We start from the raw sequence: 6,000 nt of genomic DNA on the forward strand, positions 1-6,000 counted from the left end.
TCATCTTGGTGAGGACACGGAAATCTTGCCCGTTACCAGTCTGGCACGCATGGCTGACTTTATGTTACGCTGCCTTAACCGTGACCCTCGCGTTGTCAAAATGTTGGGTGACAGTCATTACTGGTTGGTGACACTTGTAGACCCCCGCTACAAGGAGAACTTTCACTCTCTTATTCCTGAGGTGGCGAGGTCTACAAAAATGGGGCAATACCAGAAGGCCCTTGCTGCAGAACTCTTAAAAAAATTCCCATCTGAACACGCTAGCGGCAGAGGTCACAGTTCGTTGCCCAACCAAGGCGTACAGGCGAGAGAGATGCAACTCCAATCCAGCAGACGCAGGGGAACACTGTCAACGTTCTGGGACAGTTTTCTGACACCCGCCCAGCTTACAGGCCCTGAGGCGCAGGGTACTCTCACAAGGAGTGGAAAGTTTCAAAAGATGGTGAGGGAGTACCTTGCCGATCGTACCAGCGTCCTCCGTGATTCCTCTGTGCCTTTTAATTATTGGGTATCCAAGCTGGACACTTGGAATGAACTCGCTCTGTACGCCTTGGAGGTCCTGGCCTGCCCTGCCGCTAGCGTGTTATCGGAGCGTGTTTTTAGTGCCGCTGGGGGAATTATAACTGATAAGCGCACTCGCCTGTCAACTGACAATGCTGACAAGCTGACCCTTATCAAAATGAACAAGGGCTGGATTGGGCCAGACTTCTCATCACCACCAAATGACAGCAGAGTAACATAAAGTCAAATCCACTGTGTTATTTCTGGAGGTGTATTCACATGCACCGCTTCACACCCACACATGGGTATCCGCTTCCTCGTTTCGGCTGTTTAATCTTCTTCTCCTTATCCTCAGCCTCCACCACCACTATACCACCAGGGTGCCAGCATTGCAAGTTCCTCCGTCCTAATTTTTGGCAGCTTTTGCTGGGAAAGCATAAGCAAATACCATGGGGCACCCACTCCCCAATAATGGGACTTATGTTTGTAATATGCTGTACTGCATGGCTCTTGTAAGGGGCATTGCAAGTTGCTCCATCCTAATTTTTGGCAGCTTTTGCTGGGAAAGCATAAGCAAATACTATGGGAGACCCACTCCCCAATAATGCGACTTATGTTTGTAATATGCTGTACTGCATGGCTCTTGTAAGGGGCATTGCAAGTTGCTCCGTCCTAATTTTTGGCAACTTTTGCTTGCAAGGCATAAGCAAATACTATGGGACACCCACTCCCCAATAATGGGACTTATGTTTGTAATATGCTGTACTGCATGGCTCTTGTAGGGGGCATTGCAAGTTGCTCCGTCCTAATTTTTGGCAGCTTTTGCTTGGAAAGCGTAAGCAAATACCATGGGACACCCACTCCCCAATAATGGGACTTATGTTTGTAATATGCTGTACTGCATGGCTCTTGTAAGGGGCATTGCAAGTTGCTTCGTCCTAATTTTTGGCAGCTTTTGCTGGGAAAGCATAAGCAAATACCATGGGACACCCACTCCCCAATAATGGGACTTATGTTTGTAATATGCTGCACTGCATGGCTCTTGTAAGGGGCATTGCAAGTTGCTCCGTCCTAATTTTTGGCAGCTTTTGCTGGGAAAGCATAAGCAAATACTATGGGAGACCCACTCCCCAATAATGGGACTTATGTTTGTAATATGCTGCACTGCATGGCTCTTGTAAGGGGCATTGCAAGTTGCTCCGTCCTAATTTTTGGCAGCTTTTGCTGGGAAAGCATAAGCAAATACCATGGGACACCCACTCCCCAATAATGGGACTTATGTTTGTAATATGCTGTACTGCATGGCTCTTGTAAGGGGCATTGCAAGTTGCTCCGTCCTAATTTTTGGCAGCTTTTGCTGGGAAAGCATAAGCAAATACTATGGGAGACCCACTCCCCAATAATGGGACTTATGTTTGTAATATGCTGTACTGCATGGCTCTTGTAAGGGGCATTGCAAGTTGCTCCGTCCTAATTTTTGGCAGCTTTTGCTGGGAAAGCATAAGCAAATACTATGGGAGACCCACTCCCCAATAATGGGACTTATGTTTGTAATATGCTGTACTGCATGGCTCTTGTAAGGGGCATTGCAAGTTGCTCCGTCCTAATTTTTGGCAGCTTTTGCTGGGAAAGCATAAGCAAATACTATGGGAGACCCACTCCCCAATAATGGGACTTATGTTTGTAATATGCTGTACTGCATGTGACGCGCCCCCTGGGCCGTGTGTACACGTGTGTGGGATACCCGGTGCCGGGTCTCTGGGGTCTGTAGTCTCCGTGGCGGTGACCCGGTCCCGTGGCTCAAGCTGGTCAAACCAGTGGCAATCTTTCTTAGGTTTTGAGGTTAATTGTCCGATTGCGCCACCCGTGGATTGCGGTCAGGGAGTACCACCGCTGCGAGGCAGACCGCTGAGGCTGGTGTTGTGTGCGCAGCATAAAATGGGATAACTCCCCTCGGGAGGAGTATAGCCTCAGGGCAGTGAGTGTGGATGATGGGGGTGATGGTGCACGAGCGCAGCAGGAATGACTCAGAGTCTTTGCAGTGCAGTTCAGGGTCTTTACTGATGATTATAAGGTAGACCCTCCCGGGAGTACTGGCTAGCATAAGAGGCCTGGTCAGTCTGTGAGCAAGCAGGAGTTCCCCTGGCCAGGTGGAGTTGTAGGCCTCCCCGTCTGTCTGCACTCTTCCTGGCTACCTTGCTGTAAGCGGGTAGAAGTAGCCCACGTCCCTGAGTGTACCGTGTAGTGCTCACCCGTATGGCTGGTGACTTGGGGCCTTCTGTTAGCCTCCGCTCCACGATGGCGGTGCTGGTCCCTTGCTTGTGACTGAGCCTCCGGGCTTCTATGGCCAGAGGACCTGAAATCCCCTGCCGGCGGGTTTTTGCTGCTGGATATATAAGTCCTCACAGCTTCGGACTCCTGTGTCCGGTTCCTATTGTCTTCTGCCAGGGCGAGCTCTGCTCAGCTTCCAGCCCCTGGTCTTTAGCTCCTAGCTCCTACAGAGCTCCTTGCTGTTACTTTCCCTTGCTCTCACTCTGACTCTGACTGTTCTCTGTTCTCTGACTCACTCAACCCCACCCCAGATCCAGTTTATAAGGGCAGAATTCTCCCCTCCCAGGACTGGGGCAGGAGGATGTTGCATGTTTAAGGGATCTTGACCAGGAAACCTCCCACTTGCTCTCCGACGTAATCTCTATTACTGTGGTGACCAGACCCCTGGGGTGCCACACATGGCTCTTGTAAGGGGCATTGCAGTACCTCATAATTTTTGGAAAGCCTTCCATTCACTGCTTAGGCCAACTGTGCACAGGAGACCCAGTTGCTATAAATGGGAAAAAAAGGTTTAGTTAACGCCCTCTGACCTCCATGTCATTTCCAAGGGGCATTGGAGTGGCTCGAAATTTTTGGTAGGCATTGCACTCACTGTATGCCCTATAACTGTGTAGCCGAACTGCTCCTTTTGTTACAGAAACATATCCTACAAGACATATCTGGTTGACTGGCCTGATATTGATGTGAATGGTCCCTGTTCCTCCTGCTCTTTCTCCTTTGCCACTACCTCATCCATCATTTATCACCTGAAGCTTTGTTTTAACGGGAGTCATAGAACTTGGATAGTAGCAGGAAAACATCCAGCAATCCTCGGAGGAGGTAGGATATGCGCCAAAACGCTGACCTCCTCAGGCCTAGCCGCTACTACATACATGCGCTTGCATTACAACAAAACAAAGCAGATGCTAACTTCTATCATCCTCATCATGCTCCTCACCTTGGCACTCTCAACTCCCCTGATGGAGAAGCCAGGGCCCACCGGAGGAGTCTGATAGTCCGGTGGGCTCGGCCAATGCTGCCCTAAAGCAGGCCAGGCTAAGAAAAGTGTGGGAAAGGTTACCGGTACAAATAGGGGTGGCTGGGGACCGAGTATGGACACCCGGCCACCCCCTGGAGGCTGGGGAGCAAGCGGGGACACCCGGCCACCAGGCAGCTGGGGACTGAGTATGGATACCAGGCCGCCGACACAACCATGGCGTGGTGGCCAGATTCCGCCTCCACATGCCTAAAAGGCCCAATTTAAAGTGCAAACAAGCAAGCAGTATGGTAATGCAGCCTGGGGGTGGGTGGGTGGCAGGCTGCATACTTGCGCTTGCATTGCAAGGAATGGGAGAGGTACAATTGAACACTGCCCTGGGACAAGGACTTGAATGGGGATAGTTGCAAGTCTGCAATGACAGGTGCAAGGTGGGAGGCCTCTTCGCATGTACCATGAACAGGGGTTTGGCATGCACACACTACAGCGGAATAGACTCTCCTTCCCACTAAATGCACTGGGGAGGGCACAGGTAATGTTTTGGTATACGCGGTTAATCTTATGTATAAGGCACACCAGGACAAATAGGGGCGGCTGGGGACTGAGTATGGATACCTCGCTGCCGAAGCAGCCATGAGGTAGTGGCCAGCTTTGGCCTCCTCTAAACTAAAAGGCCCCATTTCAAGTGCAAGCTAGCAGTATGGAATTGCAGTCTGGGGGTGGGTGGGTGGCAGGCTGCACACTTACACTTGCATTAAAAGAAAACATAGCAGATGCTAACTTCTGTCATCATCATCATGCTCCTCACCTTGGCACTCTCAACTCCACCGATGGAGAAGTCAGGGCCCACCGGAGGAGTCTGGTTCTCTGGTGGGCTCGTCCAATGCTGCCTAAAGCAGGCCGGGCTAAGAAAAGTGTGTGGGGGGATGTTCCAAGGAGAAATGGGGGTGGCTGGGGACCGTTTATGGACACCCGACTGCCCCTAGGCGGCTGGGGACCGTGTGGACACTCGGCCGCGGGGCGGCTGGGGACTGAGTATGAACACCCGGCCGCCGGGCGGCTGGGGACTGAGTATGGATTCCAGGCTGCCAACACAGCCATGACGTGGTGGCCAGATTCCGCCTCCACATGCCTAAAAGGCCCAATTTCAAGTTCAAGCAAGCAAGCAGTATGGTATTGCAGCCTGGGGGTGGGTGGGTGGCAGGCTGCATACTTGCGCTTGTATTGCAAGGAATGGGGGAGGTACAATTGAACACTGCCTGGGACTAGAACTTGCATGGGGATAGTTGCAAGTCTGCATCTTCTGATGCGGCAAGGATCACTTATGATGGGCACACTTTTAGACAGTGACCTGGGAGTCAGAGATGCTTCCAGGGTTCTTCCCCATGCTGTTCCCATGTCTTTTCAGCACTTTATGCATGTGTCACACAGCACATGGCCAGATAAGGTTGTAAAATGTTAAAATGACATTTCCCGGTGAATGCATTTGTCATAGTTGAAAGCAATACAAAAGTGCAAAAACGCATAAAAAATGCTACTTGTGAACATAGCCGAAGGTGTGGAGGAGTATTTTTGTTTTTGGTCATTTATTTTAACTTATACACAAGTCTTTTCGCTGGAAAGGATGTTCCTTAACATATTTCACAGGAAAAAAGTTTCACTTTCGTTTTATTGTGAGCCTGTAAAAGTGGCTTAATACCTCTGACCACGTTGTTGACAGCAGTGACCTGGGGGTCAGAAATGCTTCCTGGGGCGATCCCCATGCTGTCCCCATGTCATTTGAGCACTGTCACTATCGTTTTGGGCACTTGTTAGGCTTTTAAAAGACTGCTGGGGGTGCCACCGCAAAAATGCTCGAGTCTCCCATAGACTAACATTGGGCTCGTTGCTCGGGTCGAGCACCCGAGTATCACGGCGAGCTCGGCCCGAGCTTCGAGCACCCGAGCATTTTAGTGCTCGCTCAACACTAGTCAGTAGTTATAATACCATTCTCAGATACCCCGATTTTTAAATCCAAGAAGTCCAGACTTCTTCTGAATTTATATGTTAGCAGAGTATTCAAATTGTTATCATTCAGCTTGGTTATAAGCCTCTCCAAATCTCTGGCCTTAGCCTCCCAGACAAACCATATATCATCAATGTATCTCATCCTTCCCTGGACCAAGTCCATCTCAACATTGGTATCCCCCTGG

Source organism: Phyllobates terribilis, unplaced genomic scaffold (assembly GCF_046119375.1).
Source record: "Phyllobates terribilis strain yellow unplaced genomic scaffold, ASM4611937v1 Scaffold_119__1_contigs__length_5224398, whole genome shotgun sequence".
Lineage (NCBI taxonomy): Eukaryota > Metazoa > Chordata > Amphibia > Anura > Dendrobatidae > Phyllobates > Phyllobates terribilis.